The sequence below is a fragment of the Arvicola amphibius genome, chromosome 1, assembly GCF_903992535.2.
Source record: "Arvicola amphibius chromosome 1, mArvAmp1.2, whole genome shotgun sequence".
NCBI classification, from domain to species: domain Eukaryota; kingdom Metazoa; phylum Chordata; class Mammalia; order Rodentia; family Cricetidae; genus Arvicola; species Arvicola amphibius.
In genome coordinates, this window is record NC_052047.1 from 94,799,042 (window position 1) to 94,820,890 (window position 21,849).

The following is a 21,849-nucleotide window of genomic DNA, read 5'->3' on the forward strand; positions in this document are numbered from 1 at the left end:
TCCTGAGTGAGGATATTTCCCTTGAGGGGAGCCATAGGGCTCCAATCATGGGAGATAGTTACCGATAACTCTTGAGGGTTCTTGTAGGCAGAGACCAGGTGCCAGTTTGTTGCATAAGGCCGCTTGTTTGTTCCTGACTGCCCAGACCATGAAATAATCACACAGAAACTATATTACTTAAATCACTGCTTGGCCTATTAGCTCTAGTTTCTTATTGGCTAGCTCTTACATCCTAAACTAACCCGTCTCTGGCGAGGCTCCATGGCGTCTCCCTGACTCCGCCTACTCTCTTTTCCGGCCTCTGTTAAGCCATTGGCCAAAGGCAGCTTCTTTATTCATTAACCAATACAACCAACACACACAGAAGGACTTCCCACACCAGGTTCTCATTCTTACATTGTTGCCAGTGTACCCAGTCAGACCTCTTGTTGGTGACTCAAATCTCACAGGCAGTAGATTTATGGAACTAGTAGTATTAATCTCCTGTCCTCTAAAACCACATGCATGAAGCATATAAAATTTATGATGATCCTAGCTAGTATTAACTACAGATAACCACACTTGAAAGGTTATATTCAGACATTGAATTCCATTACCCATACAAACGGCAATTCCTTGCACTGCCACCTATAGTTTATGATTTCCTTACCCTCCTTCATAGGCTGAGCACCTCAGTTGTTATAAGTAGCCGAGAATATCTATTAACCACCACAAGAATTATCCATATCTCCCCAGCTTACTCCTGTTAATTGGAGGATTAGGGACATGGGCCCAAGATGGTCCCTGTTACCTTTACAGTTACCTCAAATAGCATAACAAAGGACAAAGCTGTAGCATCCAGAGGTTTTTCTGGTCAGTCAGACTAATGCTCCCCCTTTGCCACACAAATTCTTAAGCTGTCCCCAAGGTGAAAGGATCAACTGTTTACTTCGAAGGCTTTCTGTATCTCTTCTTTCCCCAAGTCAAGTCACCCATGTCAGCAGCCAAAGCATCCAAGGGACTTCTCTTGCTCATGTCAGATTTTTATCAGTTCTGATGGTATCCACAAATCTGTGTCCTGTAGGAACATAAGCATACCCTCAGCCCCATTGTAACACTTTCCCTGGCTTCCATTCTGATGTTAAAACACCTTTATAATACACAGGCCGATTCAATTCAGCAGTTTTTTCCTATGGGTCAGTGACTTTCAGCAACTGTTATCCCTGCTTTTTTGTTAACACTAAAAAAGTTAAAGTTAAACTGGGTGGTGGTAGTGCACACTTTTAATCCCAGCACTTGGGAGGCAAAGGCAGGCAGATCTCTGTGAGTTCGAGGCCAGCCTGGTCTACAAGAGCTAGTTCCAGGACAGGCTTCAAAGCTACAGAGAAACCTTGTCTGGAAAAACAAAACAAAACAATAAAAAAAATTACAGTTAGTAAAGTATTTTGAAATCCATCCCTGGAAGTCCTTATATGCCCATTCCAGTTTATAAGCATCTCTTTTAGAGTGTGATTAGCTCTTTCAACAATTGCTTGTCCTGTACAATTATACAGTAGCCCTCTTGCCACGCCCCCAGCGCGGCTTAGATGCCAAAACTGGCAGGGGGTGCCAGGATTGGGACTCGGAGGCTTCTTTTCAGGTGGAAGAACAGCAACCTTTATTTTGTCCCAAGCTAAAGCCTTTTATACCTCTACTGCTTCTGTGGAAAACCACCAGCCAGAAAGAACACAAACACCCTGACAGGAAGTTCTGCTGTCAGTTAGGGGGAATGAGGGCAGCTGGATCACAACATCCTGTAACAAGCTTTCTGTTATAATGTGTAGAACATTGTTTCATTTTCCTGGAAATACAACCTGGGGCATTAGCAGTTTTAATTTGTGTCAGTGTGTCCATTATAGCCATTGTCGCTAATAAATGTGTAATTACAGAATCAGGCTTTTCAGAACTTAAAGAAAGCAAATGCCTATTGAAATGCAGAGTATTACTTTTGGAATGTTTAAATCATTCACCTCGCAAAATTTGAAAAAATTTACTTAATTCTTGATTAATTAAGTAATCAGTCCAACAGTGGGGTACAACCAGTTAATATCACCCAATAATGTTTGAAAACCATTAAGAGTGTGTAACTGATCTTTTTAAATCTGTACCTTTTTGTGGATTTTCTGTTTAATTTAAATTTAAAATAATTACGAGAATCTCCTCTTTGCATTTTTTCAGAAGCAATCGGTAATCCCCAACAAGGTAAAATTCCGTGTACTACATTAAACATTCTTTCTAAGGTGTAAAAACTGACGGTCCTCTAGCACCTGCACTACAGGGCCAGTTGCACAAGCCAGAAACTGGCCTGGAGAATTAAAATCACAGATAGACAAGAGACACGAAAACACAGGTCATCCTTGATAAAAGAATGCCAAGTTTATTGTGCTCAGGGGAAGCTTATATAGGACTCTGGCCATGCCCCGGCTTTCAGGGTCTTTCAGCTGCAGACCCGAAAGCCTGCCATCAGGGTCCCGTGCTCAGAGCAGCTGCAGGTACCCGAAAAACAAGCCGCTCACAGGGAATTCAGGGTCCGGGGGTCCACAGCCCCCAAAAGCTCCCAACACTAAGGTACCTGTATTAACCTAAATGCCCCTCGACCAAAGAATGGATAAGGAAAATGTGGTACATTTACACAATGGAGTACTACACAGTAGAAAAAAATGACATCTTGAAATTTGCAGGCAAATGGATGGAGCTAGAAAACATCATTTTGAGTGAGGTAATCCAGACCCAGAAAGACAATTATCACATATACTCACTCATAGGTGGTTTTTAAACATAAAGCAAAGAAAACCAGCCTACAAACCACAATCCCAGAGAACCTAAACAACAATGAGCACACTAAGAGAGACATACATGGATCTAATCTATATAGGAAGTAGAAATAGACAAGATCTCCTGAGTAAATTGGGAGCATGGGAACCATGGGAGATGGTTGAAGGGGAGGGGAGAGGCAGGGAGGGGAACAGAGAAAAATACAGAGCTCAATAAAAATCAATTAAAAAAGAAAAAAAATTTTAGGATTTTTATCAATAGAAGATTATTTCTATGAGTTTTTGCCTTAGCAGACATATCATTTAATAATATAATAACCTGTTGTTGCAGTTGTTACATTTTAATAGCATTTAGCCAAGAGTCTCCAAAAAGCAACTTAAAGAGTACAGCCAAATACTCCATAGTGATAAATAGGCAAGGTCACACCCAATTTTAGTTTAAAATTGTGATTTTTATTCTTTTAGTTTATTTACTATGAAAATTGACCCTTCATTCAAGCATTAATCAGATGATTGGGAGGATAGGGGAAGAGAACACCCTCTACCAAATGAATGACTAATATTTATGGCAATTTTTTTTCAAGACAGAGTTTCTCTGTGTAGCTCTGGCTGTCCTGGAACTTGCTCTGTAGACCAGGCTGGCCTTGAATTCATAGAGATCTGCTTGCCTGACTCCCAAATGCTGGGATTAAAGGCGTGCGCCACCACCACCTGGCATCTACGGAAACTGATTGTTTTGTAGTAGAAGCTGAGCTTGTTTTCATTTTTTCTCCCATGAAGGGACCACTGATATTGAGTTATTCCCCACTATTAGGGAAAAAATATTTCCCACAAAGGGATCTTCAATATTGGGTTATTCCCATTCTAAAGGAAAAATGAAACACATTCAAACCAAAATCAAATAAACAAGCAAACATGAAAATTCTAGGTCACGGGCTGGCTGTGCTAGCTCATACTGCAACGGTGGACCCCTGCCTGCCTGTCATTGTTTGGGGTGTTGCTGCTCTGACAGGCAGTATGCAGCCAGAGAGCTGAGAGTTCTGGCTATCATTAATTTCTTCCAACCTTTTAAAGAATTTTATTCTGAGTAGCTCAGTTATCATATCTGTCTTACATAGAGTAAAAGCATCCCGTATACCACCACTGCTTTGAAACCGTTTCATCATTTCTGTAGGTTTCTAAACATAAACATCCGAACATAAACAGTTCCCTTTTTTCAATAGGAAGATTCCCCCTTTTCTTGATTTATTCTTCATCTCAAGAGCCATTTTATTTGTATCTTTAATATTTGCAATAATTGTGCAGTTAATGCTTTTCCAACAAGCATTTTAGCAATTGTGTATTTTGTTGATCCAGAGATGGGGAGTTTAAATTCTCCACATCCCTGCCAAATCCTGGAATCCTCACGTATGTGGGCGCACTTCTTACCTACAGTTCTGGAGTGTTGGATCCCTCCTTTCTCCAAGCACCACCACACTGGACACCGAGTGCAGTTGTTCTGTTCTGTGCGGGTTCAAGGGTCACTCCGAGATGAATTTTAGTTTTCTGCAGCAGGGAAGTCCAGTCTCTGAGGGACTCAATTCCCCTTGCTTCCCCAAAAGTCATTTTGTTATGGTGGTGGTGGTGATGGTTACACAACTTAAACCTAACAAGCAATTTCTGCATACCATAGCCTCTCTTCTGGAGCTGGTTGAAGGAGCCATTTGCCTAAGCAATCCTCAGCTGGAGATCTCCGGGTTTGCCAGGTTGTCTCCTCAGTAAGTTTTGCAAAGACTCTGGAATCCTTCAGGAAGAACTCAGATAAGAAACACTGCCTGTAAACAGAAGGCAACAATCACTGACCTTTAACAGAAGGCAACAATCACTGTCTTTAATCAAAGCCTAGGTGCTGTCACCCCCCCGAACTGAAGGAACTGAAGTCCCCTGCTACGTATCTCTCACTACACCTCCAACATGGGACATCAGTGAAGAAAAATGCAGGTTTACAGGCCAAACCGGTGGGGTCATTTTGTCAACTGAGGTTCCCCTTCTAAAATCACTCTACTTGTGTTAAGTTAATATGAAACTAGCCAGGTCACTGGGAAAATAAATTCACAGGTAACTACAGCTGGAGGACTTTAACTTTATAAACAGTCCATGTACCAATCATGATTTATTTATTTTTAGTTGTTTATTATTATTATTGTTATTATTATTATTGTTATTTGCAGTTTTGAGGATGGAAGCTAGGTTAGTGTATTGTTGGCTAGTGTTGCCTAGTCACGGTTCATCCACAACTCATGCTCCTCACTGGGCTTGGGACATGGCTCAGGAGTAAGGACACCCTCACCCCACCTCATCCCTCCATTCCCACCTAGAATCTCCCAGTGAGGGGCTGGAGGCACAGATAGGGGTGGAACACCGCCTAAAATTCCCCAGTGAGGGGCTGGAGGCATGGGCAGGGATGGAGGCTCCACTCAGCTAGAATGCCCCAGTGAGGGGCTGGGGGCATGGTCAGGGGTGAAACCCCTACCTAGAATCCCCCCAGGAGGGGTTGGGGTCATGGTCAGGGATGTCGGCTCCCCCAACCCGGGCTAGAATCCCCAGTGAAGGACTGGGTCTCTACAGGATAGAAGGGTTGGTCTAAGCACTTACCTAACATGTGATACAAGGCCATGGCTTTCATTCCCAGCCCTGCTGGCTTTCTGGTTCTTGGGGAATCTTCTGTCTTGCTTCCAAACTGGGAGTTGATCTTACTGTCCCTTTTAGAGGCCCTCGGTGGTTAGTCTGCCACAGCTTGGGCTGAGCCCTTCCAAACTGAAGGGAAAGGAAAAAAAATCACCTCAGGAATTCCATGACAGTAAGTGGCAGGGAAGTCACAAGATTGCTTGGTAACCTTTATGGGATGTGTGCCAAGAACAGGGCTTCCCCCACCTGCAGGCCTCTGAGACACTGCCGGGTTCCCCTGTGAATTCTGAAGAGCCAGGGGTGGGGTGTGTGGAAGGTGAGGGGGTGGGGTAGGGCTGAGAGGATTGGCTCAGGGTACCACAGGAACAGGAAGTGCCTATTTCCTTTTGGAAACCTAGGGCCGCCAGCCAGCTTCAGCTGCCTTCTGCTTGCTCCCCAGGACCGCTGGAAACCTGATGTGACCAAAATAAATTATGCACCGGCAAGGAGGAGCAACTTGGAGTCACCCTGGGAAGGGAGAGGTGAGCAAGAGGAAACTTGACTCAATAGTTTCGATATTTGCTTGCTGCCTAGATGTATTATGGGCTTACACTAATAATAGTGAGTGATAGAGTGAATACTTGTGAGCTATTATATATAGACAATTTACAGCAGTATAGATTCTCGTATATTGATATACATTCAAATTATATTTGTTATATTGAATATACTCCTATTTCTGTTTACAGTTGTTAAGTTGGGAGGGTAACCCCAGCCCCTGGCATCCATGCCAGCCCCCTGGCCTGGGAGTTGCATTGGTCTGGACTCCAAATCCCAGAATGCCAATTCCTCTGGGGAGGAGGGTCAGGACCACTCCCACAGGGTATTTAAGTGAGCTCCCAGAGGAGAAACACGTGGTCCCGGGTTTGCATGTGCTCCCTGCTTTTCTGTCTCCCCACCATGCTCTCTGCCACCAGAGAGCGCTGCACTTAATAAAACATGGGCATTTTATTTGGTTTAATCTGTTTTAATTGGATTTTTGTGCACTGGCAGAGCGACTTGTCTTAGGATTTTTTTCCCCTAACAACAATATTTGTACACCTATGCAAAGTTATTTTGTCATATTATATGCATGCATGTTTCTACCTCTGATCATGATACTTATACATTGTTTACATTTTGAGGCCATTGTACTTATTTGCTGCACGATTGTTTAAAGATTGTCTAACATTCTAATAGAAAGTCTTAGTCTTTAAGCTATATAGGTATTAAGATTCATAGGTCAATAGTCATCCATGTTTGTCATACTTATAGTTAGACTAATCAGGTTCTTTAGATATATAGAGATTGCATTCTGCATAGATAATCTTCAACTGCTTCAAAGAGCTATAAAATATGGCATTTAAATAATTTAGAGTTCTGTTGATGTGAGACACAGTTGCTCCTGACAGCACCTATCTATTCCCAAAAGAATGATGAGTCCCAAAGACACTCCATTTAGAGCTTGTTTTCTTCTTGACAAATCTGGCCTTTCGGGCAGGAAACAGCCCATGCATCAACCACTGACAAAATGCCTAGTGCCTGGATTGGACAAGCAGGATACAAGAAGAAAAAAAAAAAAAAAAACACTGCCAAACCTTGCCAAGACAGGGTAAGGCCATTCTAAAATTTTCCTGCCTCTGAAAATGGTCTGCCAGTTACTCTAGGCCTTAGCCAAAGTTGGTTGCTCCAACGTTGCAAATGAGACTTTGGGTTATTGCTCAGTTGTCTCTGTCATCTACTGCACATTTTGGAAGCAGCTTGATTGCACTTCCTGCCTGCTCAAGTAATATTATCTCCCTTCTCAGGCCTTCAGTGGTGTTGAAGATTAGATAGTCATAGATACTTTCTTCTCATGACTTAGCCAAGCCACTTCTAATACAAGACTTAGACTCCTTAGGATAGAATAATTATTAAAACATTTATCATATGTTTCTCGCTTAATATTAATATTATTATACTGGTTGTAATTCTAATTCTTATACTTGATATCTGTTCTTATTGTATATAGTTTTGTATTGGGTTTGGAACTCTCTTATTTAGACAAAGGGGGAGGTGATGGGGAATCTCCTTCAGCCAATGGCCTTTGAGAGGCTGGACCAGGTTGGGCGTGGCCTTGGGTACCAAAAAGGTGAGTGCCTGCCCCCCTTTCATGCCTAGATGCTGGATTTGATTCCTGTTCCCCATTCATGCAGAGGACTGTGATCTGTGAGTCCCCCTAAATAGAGAACCCCCTTATTATACTCAATTCTGAGTTAGTGTGGGATTACTTTATTCACATTCCCCTTCACATCCCCATCCCCAGGCCCACGTGGAGACCCCCATCCCCAAGCCCATGTGGAGGCTCCCATACCCAGGCCCACGTGGAGACCCCCATCCCCAGGCCCACGTGGAGGCCCCATCCCCAGGCCCACGTGGAGGTCCCCATCCCCAGGCCCACGTCAGAGCTACTGGGTGTGGGCTCTCAGAACCTGTTTCCTTAAGAGGACTTTGTGATTGTGTCTGCTGTCCATGTTTGATAAACACTGTTAGTAAAAAAACAAAGATCCTATCAGAGAAAAGGGCCTGAGTGTTGATAATGTTGAGTCCTAATCTGCAGATGTCAGGATGCTGTGACTTTTGTCCAATGGTGAAGTATGAGCTTCACTGGGGACAGACACCTGCCACTCACATGACAGAGGTGTTTCTATGATAGGTATGCTGTTATGTATGATAGGTATGCTGTTATGTATGATAGGTATGCTGTTATGTATGATAGGTATGTTGCCAGGAAGGCAGCACCATGGAACCTGTGACCAGGACTTTACAATCAGGGCTCTGTACATTCGCCCTATGTTAGAAAGTGGGTAATAATAATAATAATAATAATAATAATAACAATAGCCATGAAAATAAGAGAAAGACCAGCTGGGGGAAATGGGATGGGCAGGCATGGGAGGGAGAGAAGAGGGGGAAGAGGGAGATACGATCATAATGCGTTGGATATGAGATTGCCAAGAAGGATGTTCAATTAAAAATTAAATTGGGAGCTGGGGTGATGGCTCCGTGGTTAAACCCAGGACCACTCTTGCAGAGGACCAGAGTTCAATTCCCAGCACCCATTTCAGGCTCACCACCATTTGTAACTCCAGCTCCAGGGGATCCAGTGCCCTCTCTTGGCCTCTTTGGTTACTGTATGCATGTATCAGCCTCCCCCCATCTACAGGCACATACACATAAATAAATAATAAAACAAATCTCTAAAAAAATTAGAATCATAAATGCAAAGCCATAACCACCAGTCCTAATATAGTAACATTATGTAAGTACATTTTTTGGTCTCAAATATTTCCTGTTTCTTAAAGGAAAAGTATATAAGATTGACATTGAATATAGAAACTCCCAGAAATGGAAAGACGTGGCTGGTGGCATGGCTATTATGGGGGTGACCAGTTGCTCCTTGACTTCATTTGTGCTTGCTCTGTAGGAGGGATCCCGCACCTACTCTATAAACACCCAGTCCCAAACCCGGGCTGAAGAGGCCTTACGCCCTCAGGGTGCTGAAGACTGCCATTTGATGGAGCCGACACACTGTCAAACCACCTTCTAAATATCTGTTTCTATCCACAGGCAAAGGCAAGAATCCCATCTTTGCTGGGACTAGAGAGGTGGATGCAGAGACTCAACGGCTGTACAAGATGCTGAGGATAAATGATGAGTAAGTGCCCTGCCCTAAACAAGGTGCTATTTATACTACCCCGGATGTCTGGGGGCGGAGTCAATGTAGGAGGGGGTGGGGCCTGTGCTGGTTAGAACTGTAGAAGAGGTGGGGGTGGGGGAGGGGAGAGAGAGAGACAGAGAGATGGGAGAGGGGAGAGAGGAAGGTGGGGGATGCAGACGGACACTAGGGACAGACTGTTCCCTTCAAGGGTGTCCCCCTTAGTAACCTACTTCTTCCAACTGGTTCCCCCTCCCTAGTTTTCTGCCATCCCCGGTCCATTTAAGCCTTGAGGACAATGATTGGTTCAGAGGAGGTCAGAGTCTTCGGGACCCAATCACCTCCTATGGGAAACTGCTGTATCAGGTACCAAGCCTTCAACAGCGCAGCCTGGCCCGGAGCTCACCATCCACCTGCCTCGGTGTCCTGAGGGCTGAGATGAGATTTGTGTCACCACATTCCACTAGCCCAGCCAGAAACTTCTTATTTACATATGTGTGTATGCAGGTGGCTTGTGAACGCACACATACCATGCATGGCATGGTTCTCCCATCCCACCAAGTGGGTCCTGGGGATGGAACTCAGGAAGTTAGGCTTGATGGCAGGCGCCTTTACCTGCGGAGCCCTCTCGCTGGCCCAGCCAATTTTAACACATAAACTTTTGGGGGAACATTTGAGGCCTGATCTTTAAGGAAGGTTGTGTAAAAAAGAGAGGAGGAGCTTATGGGGTTGTTTTAGAGCAGTGGTTCTCAACCTTCTTATTGCTGGGACCCTTGAACACAGGTCCTCATGTTGTGGTGACTTCAAACTGTAAAATTACTTTGTTGCTACCTCTTAACTACATTTTTGCTACTGTTATGAATCGTAATGTAAATATTTTATAAGCAGGATATCTGATATGTGACCTCTATGAAAGGGTCATTTGATCCCAAAGGGGTCGCTCCCCACTGCCCATTTAGAGGTCTGTTTCTGGCTTTCAGTTCTCATTGCTGTGACAAAATCCCCGAGAATGGCAATTGAAGGAAGGTTTACTGAGGTTCTCAGCTCCAGGGTGCGGCTCGGCATGGTGAGGAAGACGGGAAGGCAGGAGTGAGGTGATGGTGGCGATGAAAGCAACCGTTTGTCCCGCTCAAGGAAGGTGGGGGTTTCCCTACCTTCCCCAACCCTGAAGGTTGCCCTCCTGTTAACAAGGTGACACCGTGTGTCCCTGCATGAAGGTCCTGAGGCTGCAGTGCCTTGTTCTGTGCTGGGAGAGCAAGGCTGTCCCGCGAACACGGAGGCGAGCGCGGGGCGGGAAGCAGGCTGAGAGCCTTGCGAGCTCCATCCCAGCCAGGCCGTCTACAAAACTGCCTCCCAGCAGCGCCACCTGCTGACCACACCCCGCACTATCCCGTCCCGCTTTCCCTGACAGGCTTCCTTGAAAAATGTCTTTGGGTATTTGTGAGCGCAGGCTCGTGTTCATGTATGTGTTTGTGTGTGTATGCGTGCACAGTACGCATGTATGCACATGTTCATGTGTGTGCATGTGTGCGCACATATATGCACGTGGTCACGTGTTCCCTAACGTGGGTATGTATGTACATGCACAGCTACAGGTCAAGTTTTTTGGTGTCTTCCTTCATTGCTCCCCACAGTTTTGTTTTTATTTTAATTGTGCATGTGTTTGTGTGTGTGTGTCACCCTGTCACTCGTGGCCCGAGACTCCACAGCTCAGAAAGAAAACACTGAGTTCCTTCAAGAGCAAAAACTCTCAGATCCCCTCCCCACACACCATGATGCCAGAGATCACAGCTGGAGTCTCTCTAGGCAACTGTTTCTCTCAAGTTTTACATCCAGCTCCCCAGGAGTGCTTCCCCCCCCAACCCCAGTCTTTCTATCTATGCCATCTTCCTCCTTCCATCTCTCTTTCTTTTGTCTGTTTCCTTCTCTCTTTGTCTCTGAGGGGACTCGCACTGCAGAATGTTCCCTTCTGGATCCCGGATCAGGCTCAGACCACCCCAAACACCAATTTCAAGCCCAAAAGAGATCGTTTAATTAAGCAAAAAGAAGAGAGACTGGGTGGATGAATCTAAACAGGCAGACATCACAGGCAAGGTGGGGGGGGGAGTCTGTGATAGGGCATGCTGGTCAGTCATGATTGGACATCTCGGGCACTGTAACCAAATAAGGCATTTTAATAGCTGGAACTTGGTGGCATTAATCTCAAAGATTGGGAAGACTGGCCCAAATCATCATGGCCACACGAATTAAAGCAAGCATTCAATTAAAGCGAGCTTTTTTATTCATGTACACAGGCCGTCTTCCCTAAGGCAGGGTTCTATTCATGTACACAGTTCTTCGCCTTGGGAGGTGGCCTGTACACACCTACAACCACAGCGTGGTCCTGTTCGTTCCTAGGGCTCTAGCGTCAACTGCTCCTGGGGCTTCCTGTTTGCCTGCTGCATTTTCTTCACTTCCGATGTAAACACAGCAGCTACCAAGGCTGCGGAGTCAAAGCAGTTAGTTGGCCTTAATGGAAATCACAAAATGTCCTCCATTCTGCATAAGGGTGTGGGCATTCCGGGCCACACTCTGGGTTTGGTCTGGCTGTGCCATGCCAGCAAAGATCACATCCACAACCCTGGCAAGCGTGCGTGATTTGTGTGGGTGCCGAGCATTTTAAATCACAGGAACAGTGTTGGTCCTCTTCTTGGCCAATTTGATGAGGTCACGGCCAGAACGGTGGGAGAACTCAACTGCGTAGACCAAACCACATCGGAGACGTGAGACAGCGGTGCCTGAGGCTGCCCCAACGCAGAGCACCTTGGCCCCCTGCCTGATGTGGATGTGGTGTACGCAGCCCAGGATTGCTGCCGCCAGCTTGGAATGGAAGGGGTTCCAGGCTCAGTACTCGGTTTTTTCATCACCCTCTGAACTAGAGACTCTCTTCTCCCCCTACCCAGATTTTCCAGGGACCAGCTTCGTAACACGGCCTCCTCCTTTCTGTGACAGATAAAGACGCCTGGTGAGGGGAGCAGAGAGGGGCTGAGGCCTCAGAGTGCGGCCACTTCTAGCTTCAGCTGCTCCCGCCCCTGCACCGCGCTCGCCTTCATGCCCCTGTGGTTCTGCCATCGCTTTCTTCCCTGACTGGTTTTCTCTTGCCTCCCCAGCCGCCACCTCGTCCCCGGCTGCCCCCGGACTAGAAGCCTCCACCTTGTCCACCACCTTCTACATCTCCTTGACCCCTGAAGCCTCTACCTCCATCTCGACCTTCACCAAAACCTCCTCATCCCCCGCCAAAGGCCTCCTCGTCCTCCTCCTCTACCACTTCTGTCACTACCAAAGCTGCCCCCACGAGGGCTGGAACCTGGTTCCATCGCTGTGTTCTCCTTGGGCGGGCAGCTCCAGCAATCTTCAGAGTCCCCTACTCCGCGAGTCTCAGGCTTTCCGGCTTTAAACAATTTTTGATAGGTTTTGTTTTGTTTTGTTTTGTTTTTTGGTGTTTTTTTTTATTAAAGACTGCTGCTAAAAATTTATTTATTTAATTTAAAGATGTAAAGTATTTACATTAATTTAAAGATGTAAGTAGGTCCCAGTTGCTGGAGGTAGCTCAGGAGGTATTTAACAACAGAGAACTGATTGGGACAAGACCTTTCCCCTAGACTAAAACTTTGCTACTGATGAGATGCAGTTAGACCTTACAGAGAACCAGAAGAATTTGGTGTCTGTCAAGAATATCTCCTAGCTACTTCCCATCAAAAAGTACAAAAGGACTGTCTCTCAGACTGCCAACAAAGATTCCTGGGATATTGGGCAGAAACCCCCCAGCCCCAGGACTGGCCCAACACTAAGCTCCTACAATTGTTCAACTAACCAGTTCAGTTGCCCCTGTCTGGATTAAACAATACACAGTGACCCTGGAAACAAAAGGGGAAAATGAGCTCCATATTGTCTGGCTTGAAGAGACAAGAATGCTGGCACTCTGCTGGTCATCCTGAAAATTGCTCTCCTGCCTAGGAAGAAACCTGGGACCCCTGATTCTCACGAGTCTGGTGTAGGAAGATAAGGCCTATAAGGCAAGAGATGAGCCAACCAGGAGTCTGCTAGGAGGGCCTAGCAACAGGCGCTGTCAGAGGTCCTAATCACGCCTAGCCAATGAGGGGTGACCTTGCAAGGCTGCCGGAGCGCCTAGCAACAGGCACTGTCAGAGGTCCTGATCATGTCTAGCCAATGAGGGGCGACCACGCAATGTGAGTGGATCGGAATGCAGCCAGCATGCTGGGAGGAGGGTACATAAGGCTCTCTTCGTTGCTGAATAATTGCGTCTGCTGTTTGCCTTTTACCTGACTCCTGGTGTCTATGCTGTTAACACCACGGCTTTCTCACCCCCTCCCCCGAGGGAGCGACATCTGGTGCCTGAGGAGGTTCTAGTCATCTTCCTCTCCTCACTCAGGTGCTGGACAGCGAGGAGGCCTCTTGACGTGTGTTTTCCGTCCCTTTGGCAGGAAAGCATCGGGTCCCTCTTCCTTCCTTCCTTCCTTCCTTCCTTCCTTCCTTCCTTCCTTCCTTCCTTTTGTGTAGTCTGTTATGTTTATCTGCCTGTCCAATTAGGAAGGCACATTTTTTTTTTTTCTGTTTCAGTTTTCCTGGTGCCTCCACATAAGGGCTGACCCATCAGTAGGTGGAACCAAGGCTCAGCTTCCGAATGCCATCCCTTGTCCAGAGACACCATGTGGGCATATGGCCATGGCCAATAAAAAACCCCACAGAAGTCATCCACTAAGCATAAAACATTGGTTGGATACAGTTTTCCACCCCTGCCCCTGGTGAGATGGAGAGATCCTATCTCCTTCCAATGGCAGCCACCAGACCCCCCCGCCTCCCCCAACCCCTGGGTGAGGGTATGCTTGTGTTTTTCCTCATATGGTCATGTTGCCAATATGGGTCCTGGCGAGAGATGTGCGCCTGACCATGGATCGGCCCGTTTCCATCAAGGAGGGAATAGCCCAGGATGGGTGATGTATAGACTCCCCCTTTTGCTCTCACAGCCCCCAAACAAATTGATTTATTATTAGAGGAAGAGATTTGCACTTTAAATACCTTGACGAGACTCAGTTGTGACCCACGCTTTTCCGCCTTTTAAGATGAGGAATGTTAGTTCAGCGTGCCAGGAGACGGCTAAATATATTAAGGGCCCATGGTCAACTAATTTTCTATATTGTTCATTGCAGCTAACACATGAAAATTTTTCAGTTAGATCAGATAAGGGCAGAGGTTATGGCTTTTGACTCTTCATATTTTTTTGAAAAAGTTTGGCATAATATAAAAAGACCATTTGATCCCTCCTGGATGCTTACATATGCCTTAATTGGCGGGGTGGGATTGTTAATTCTTGTTTTTTTTTTTTTTAAATGTCTCCTGCAGCATATTTGACACCAGAGGGCAGCAACTGAGGTAACTCTTCAAATATTAGTGGCTCTCAGGCAATCTTCACAGTTCTCTGCAGGAGGCTATGCATGCCCGGTTATCTGAAAGACGACCACCTAGCTCCCCCTCCCCGGCAGCTCTCTGGGAATAAAGGCTCTTGGAGGGCTGATAGTCGCTGACCGCTGACGGTAAGAGCTTGTTTGGCAGGTCTGCCTCAGACAGCTGTAATTCAGTTGCTGAGTGTTCCTGGGGTGGGGCCAATAAGACCTCAGCAAAGAACTCTGGCTCCCTCTGAGCACCCAAGTAATAAATAAAAAACGGTGGGTGTGTAAGATGACAAGGTCTATGAGGTCAAGAGATGAGCCAACCTGGAGTCTGCGTGAGGGCCTCCCAACAGGCACTGTCAGAGGGTCCCCCAGCATCAATGGATCAGAACGCAGCCTGGGTGCCCAGCGGAGGGTGCATAAGGCTGTCCCCATTGCTGAATAAGTGAGCCCGCTGTTTGCCTTTTGCCTGACTCCTGGTGTCTGTACCACTGATGCCATGTCTTCTCGCCCTCTCCCGGAGGGAGCTGTTAGGAGAACAGGTGTACACTGTCTTGGACCTGACAGATACCTTCTTCAGTCTCCCCCTGGCATCAACTATCGTTGGTTTTAAATGGACAAACCCAGAGGGAGGTTAGACTGGGTGACATTTCTGAACCAGGTTGCCCCAGGAGTTAAAGACATTGAATGTAGAGTTTCTGCCCATCCGCCAGAGGTTTCCCGAAAAGCAGGTTATAAAAGGGACACTGAGAGAGTTCTGCATGGGTTACAGAACTTGGACTACAGAATGTTGGCTAAGAAAGTCCAATGTTATAGAAGCTGCCTATGTTGGCTACCAGCTGAGGGGAGACAGAAGGAGCCTGTCTCAGAGGACTGCTGCCATCCTTCAGATCCCAGCCCCAAAGATTAAGAAACGGCTGCAGGAGTTCCTAGGTGCAGCTGGGTTGCTGCCTCTGGATACCAGACTTTCTGGAAATGGCGAGGCCTCTCTACACCAGCACAAAGGGAGGCACTGAGCCCCTAATCTGGACTGAGACAAAACAAAAGGCATTTAAGGTTTCAAAAACAGCTATGGTTTCTGCTCCAGCCATAGAATTTCCAGATGTCTCTAAACCTTTCTATCTCCTTGACTGTAAAGCAAACGACAAAAGGAGTTTGACCCAAACTTAGGGACCATGGAATTTTCCTTTAACACACCTGTCCAGATGTCTGGACCCTGTAGCCACAGGCTGGCCCATCCGTCTAAGGGAAATGGCAGCTACCGCTAGTGTTAGGATACATCGCAAGAGGGACCTTGGTGGGTCATGGAGTCCCGCAGTGGGTGGGAGTTTTATTGGGGTAAGGGAAGGAAGTGGGGGGAGGGAAGGAAGAGGGGAGAGAAGAAAGGGAACACAGAGTGGCCTCATGGGGAGAAGGGACACACGACACACACACACACACACACACACACACACACAGAGAGAGAGAGAGAGAGAGAGAGAGAGAGAGAGACAGACAGACAGACAGACAGACAGACAGAGGCAAAAACATGCCTACCTCTTCAGAGGTGTAGCAGGAAAGGGAGTGGGAATGAGCAGAGCTTGTCCCTTAAAGGGGGCATGGCACACACATACAGACTATGTAGTGATGTTTCAGCCATAGTACCCTGGGCTGGCCAGGGTACTGCCTGAGTGCATGCTGCCAGGTGACAGGGGCAGGCCAGCATAATGCCTGCCTCCTAATAGCTAGTTTAATGAGGGAAAACAAGTTAACTCTGGGTCAAGATCTTCTGCTCACAGCACACCACGACACAGCTGAGGCCCTCCTCTGATGACACCAAAACACTTGAGTGTCTACTGCCTTTGTGACCCCAGTACCAGTCCCTACTCCTGGCACACCCTTGAGTCTTAAGGAGCTAACCACCACCAATCCAGCTACCCTCTTGTGTGATGGGCACAGGTGTTCATCCATGATGCTCCGGAGATGAAAGATGAAACCAGGTACCTTGGAGCTGCGGCAGTTTCAATAACTAAACAATAAGGACCCATGCCAGGTCCCTCAGCCCAGAGAATGGCACTGATGGATCTGACCCAGGCTCTCAGGTGGGGAAAAGCGAAGTCCTCTCCCATATACACAGTCACTGTGCTTATACTGTCCAGTGTGTCCACAGTATAATTTACAGAGCAAAGGGGCTTCTCACCACTGGGGAGAAGGACATTCAAAAATACTGGCCAGACTAGAAGCTATTTGACTTCTGTTATGAGTTGGTACTCTCCAAGGAAATCAAAAGGAGATTCCTGTCGGGTGGGTACAGGCCGTGTGCAAGCCAACAAGGGTCCTCAAGGTCTGGGCTTCCAGTAAGACATCCACAGCCACAGACAAACTCCTTCAACTTCAGTAGTCCCGTCTGATGAGTAAAGAAGACAAAGAGTCCATGGAAGTTCACTGTAGACTATGGGAACACCAACCAGCGTTCTTCACAAACGCCAGGAAATTTACATGACATAGAGGGTATAGTCTTAAAGCCTAGGAGTTACAACCCAGTGTTCTTCGGCACCATAGACTCACCACACATGTTCTTGAGCATACCTCTTCATGCAGGCTCTGGAGATATTACTATTTTTCCCTGAAATAATAAACAATACAGATTCAAAAAAGTGCCTCAAAGCTGTAAGACTAGCCTGGTCCATTACCCATGGGACAATAAGATGGTCACTGGAAAAGCTATCCAAACTGAATTGCCTACTTAAGGTATGCAGATGATATGTTGATTGCAGGATACAATAAGGACACTGTTTAAAACTATATGGAGACAGTAATCGGTACCCTGGTACATGATGGCTGAACCATTAATAGAGACAACATGAAAGGGCCAGATACCTCAACAGAGTTTCTAGGCATGTCATGGACATCTGAAGGAACCATGATCCTATATGGCTTATTGCACAGGATTTTAAATGTCCTCCACCAGGTATGAAATCCAGATGCAACATCTAATGTATGCTTGCATACTGGAGGAACCACATACCGCATTTACAGATTATTATGTAACCCTCTATAGGGTTACTAAAAAGGCAGCTGATTTCCACTGGAGACAGGAGCAAAGAGAAGCTCTTGAGATAGCCTGCTAGCTCATCTCTGTGAATGCAATTTGACCAGTATTGATCAAGATGATACCCTAATTATGGATATCATATTTATTGGCAAATATGGCAACTAGGGACTCTATAAAGCAAAAGGGAGTCCACCAACATTTTCCTGTTGACTTCTATTGCAAACACTTCCCATATGTGGAGAACAGATACCCTCTCTTTGAGAAACAAATCTGGACATTTATTTTAAAGATTATTTATTATGTGTACCGTATTCTCAGTATTCTGTATGCATGTATGCTGTAGGCCAGAAGAGGGCACCAGATCTCATTACAAATGGTTGTGAGCCACCATGTGGTTGCTGGGAATTGAACTCAGGACCTTTGGAAGAGCAGGCAGTGCTCTTAACCGCTGAGCCATATCTCCAGCCCAAATCTGGACATTTTTTGAAGCATGCAAAACCCTACACTCAGCCATGACCCACACCAACTCACACCAACCACCTATGGCCATAAAGGTACCCTTTACAATGATGGATTGGATCCACTCACAGACAGAGTCTTTCACAGGCTTAACTGTGGAAGGAAAGGTATTACAGTGGAAATGGTACCTATCTGAATTCCTTCATAACCAGGAACCAGGATGTGGCAGCAAAGGGATCTGTGCCTTCAAGCCCTTGGGGGCTTGTTTAGCAAACTTCACTTCGGGAAGAACTGTGGCAGTGAACCCCAGAGACTGTCTCACCAGAAGGGACACGGTAGCTATGCATGATTCCAGCAGACACATCTGTCCAAACTGTGACCAGAGAGCCTTCTTCGGGAGATGCTTCATTTCCTCGGTGACGTCACAAACCAGGACTATTATGCTCTGTATTCTTGGTTCTACTCCACCAAGAAAATGCCATTTCTGCCAGAAGAGGCGGCCTGTATACGCTGGTATCAGACCCATACCGGATGCTTCCTGATATTCATCAGACTTTCCAATGCTCTGTATCCACTCCTGCTTTACCGCATTCGTCTACATGAAACTGAGAAACTGGAAGCTAATTAGCTAACTGTACTCTCGGTTGCTTTTTTCTCTAACAGAAGAAGAAACGCTTGGTCCACAGCCTTGACTCACATGCTCTGGCGTGACAGTGGGCAAATGGAACGATGTTCTGCTGTGATTGGCTTAGCTCTGAGACCTACAGCCCCAACCCTGCTACGCCTCCTTTAACTCTACCACATTTTTGTTTGAAAGAGATTGCATTACCTTTTATTTCTGAGTGTGTTTTTCATCTTAGAAGAAGCTATTAAATCAGACTTAGATTTGACTGCATCAAACCTTGAGAAAGTACAAATTTGGGAATTTACGTGTCTTAGTCAGGGTCCCCGTTGCTGTGATGAGACACCATGAGCAAAGCACCTTGGGAAGAAAAGGGTTTATCTGGCTTCCACATCACTGTGCCTTGTGGGAAGTTAGGACAAGGAGCTCAGACAGGGCAGGAACCTGGAGTCAGGAACTAATGCAGAGGCCATGGAAGGTACGGCTTATAGGCTTGCTCTCATGGCTTGCTCAGTCTGCTTTCTTATAGAGCCCAGGACCACCAGCCCAGAGAGGGAATTATCCACCGTGGCTGGGCCCTCCCGCATTGATCACTAATTAAGAAAATACCCTATAGGCTGCCCCAGGCCCTGTCTTAAGAAGGCATTTTCTCAGCTGGGGATCCTTCCTCTCTGATGATTCTAGTTTGTGTCAAGTTGACATAAAACTAGCAGGACAGAATCCATATGCCAGAGGGATAACTACCAGTCTCCTTTGCTGCACCACTAGACACTGGTTCCATCTTGTTCGGCAGACTCCTCTGTCTCCCCATCACCCCTGGGAGCCTCCACGGGTCTCTCAGATTCCCCAGGACTGCTCCGTGGTGGCGGGTGCTCAGTAACTCTAGGCTTTGTTGCTTGAGATTTATCTTTTTGCATTTGTCGATCAGTGACCGAATGTTCACTGTATGCTTTCTCCTTTTCCTTTTGTGGCCAGAATTTGCAGCTTGCAGTGAAACCATGATGCTAAGGATTCTGACGTGTGCATGTGGGCGGCCACCTGGAAGACCCACCGCGTGCCGGCCTGCCACCCAGATCCAGCACTCCGAGTCATGCACCCCGAGCCATGCACTCCGAGACATTCACCCCGAGTCATGCACCCTGAGCCATGCACCCCGAGTCATGCGCCCCAACGTTTACTCCCTCTACAAGTTGTTGGCGCAGAGGGAGGAGTGAGCACTGCAGAACCAGTTCCGGAAACATGCCATCACTATGGAGGATGAAAACCTGAAGCATGACTATAATCAAAGCCGGCACCCGCCACCACCAAGCAGTTCTGGGGAGTCCGAGAGACCCACGGAGGCTCCCAGGGGTGATGAGGAGGCAGAGGAGTCTGCAGATCCCACACTGTCCCCGGGAAAGCCAGAGAATGGTAGATCTATGGGAAGGTACTTTTAAAAAGTGGACTCAGGAAATTGGAAGGAAAGCTGTCAGCACAGATTTGGATGCACGGGGAGAAACAGTGAAGCTACAGATGGCGATGCTGTGGTCCACACTGTAGCTAGGAACCATGTGGAAGACCATGATGGTGCAGCCGCTGACTATAAAGGGCGAGGAAGCTTCTTCGGCAGCAGTGTGGATGACTGCAGACTCACAGCTGAGAAACAGGGACACGGAAGAGTTCTGTGACAAACCCTACCCCCACCCCAAGCAAACAGTCTAGACTGGAAGCCATTGAAGAGACTTCTTTAAAATTGTAATAAGGATGCTAAAGTGTAGCTCTCCACAACTGATGGCTTCCGCGAGGGGTGGGGGTGGGGAAGGACTCAGTTTTCTCTAAGAGTCTGGCCACTGGGAGTTTGCCCATGCTCCAGTGAGTATAAAGACAACATAAATTGGACTTGGTATTTCTTCTTCTTCTTTTGTTTGGGGGGGGGGTCATAATAGTGAGCGGGTGGACCTGGAAGGGCTGAGAAATGGATGGAATCAGAGTGCATTATGTGAAATTTCCAAAGAATCAATTAAAACGTTAAGTTAAAAAAAATTCTCATTTGTGGTCCTTATCAGCACTGTGTATGCCCCAAGGACCAGGGGATGGAATGTGATGGGCATAATACAAAATGCCCTTTAGGCATGTCAAAATGTCCCCAGGCTGTACCTGATAACCAGAATCCAGTGACATCACTCACTCAAGAGAACCAGACACAGGACTGGAACTCCACAGTGCCCGCTGGACAGCAATATAAGCAGAGATCAAGAGCAGTGCGGTGTTCTGCACATCTTCAGGATGGCTGGAGGGATGCCACTGTGACTTACCCTGTGGCTGGAGAGTCTCCCAGGGAATCCTGACCCTTCACCTGAGACTACCGTGAGAGACGGGACCCTACCTTCAGCTAAGAGATGTTGCACAGATGAGTGACCTTGGGGAGACAGGCTTAGGACCAGTAGTCAGGAGCTTGGAGTAACGAAATAGAACTTGTTACACCAACTACGCTGAGTTCCTCCTTGCTTGTGACAGAAGGGAACAGGAGTGTGGCAGAGTGGAGGGAGGAGAGGTGGGGGAGTCCGTAGAAGGGGAACTCCAGCTCTGGGGATCTGGCACCTTCTTCTGGCCTCTGCAGACAACTGCAGTCATGTCCACAGTCCCAAAAAAAAAAGCCCCAGGCAATTACAGTATATTGTTTGAGAAAACGGCCATAGTAGACTCTCCTCTAGGGCCCTCAACCTCTTCAGCAGCTGGTACTTAGGCTAGCGTGCCTGGCGTGCATTCTCTCCTGCCGAGTGGGGCTTTAGTGCAGTTAGCCGCTGGTTGCCTCGAACACGTAAGTTCCATTTTTGCATCCTCGGGTTTATCTTGCCATGCCGCCCTTTGCTGTTGTTCACAGCCGGGTAGGTGTCCTTCTCCGGGTTACTATCCTTGTCATGAAATGCCATGGCCAAAGCAACGTGAGGAGGAGGGGGTTTAACTAACATGTCCACGTTGTAGTTCATCATTGAAGGGAGCCGGGACACAAGCAGACCAAAATCCAGAGGCAGGAGCAAGTGCAGAGGCCGCGGAGGGTGCTGCTTCTGGCTTGCCCCTCATGGCTTGTTCAGCCTGCTTTCTTATAGAACTCAGGACCACCAGCCCAG

At 46.9% G+C, this 21,849-nt stretch overlaps 1 long non-coding RNA gene and 1 pseudogene across 1 annotated transcript; both read right to left on the bottom strand.

The window, feature by feature from the left end:
- Window positions 1-291: 291 nt before the first annotated feature.
- On the bottom strand, window positions 292-5,731 carry LOC119802010. Its single transcript, XR_005283334.1, has 3 exons — window positions 5,427-5,731; window positions 4,221-4,606; window positions 292-1,057 (listed from the first exon to the last, which is right to left on the bottom strand). It is a non-coding gene; the product is annotated as an uncharacterized LOC119802010 (long non-coding RNA).
- Window positions 5,732-11,491: 5,760 nt separating this feature from the next.
- Window positions 11,492-12,530, bottom strand: LOC119813920 (annotated as a pseudogene).
- Between the last annotated feature and the right edge of the window lie 9,319 nt (window positions 12,531-21,849).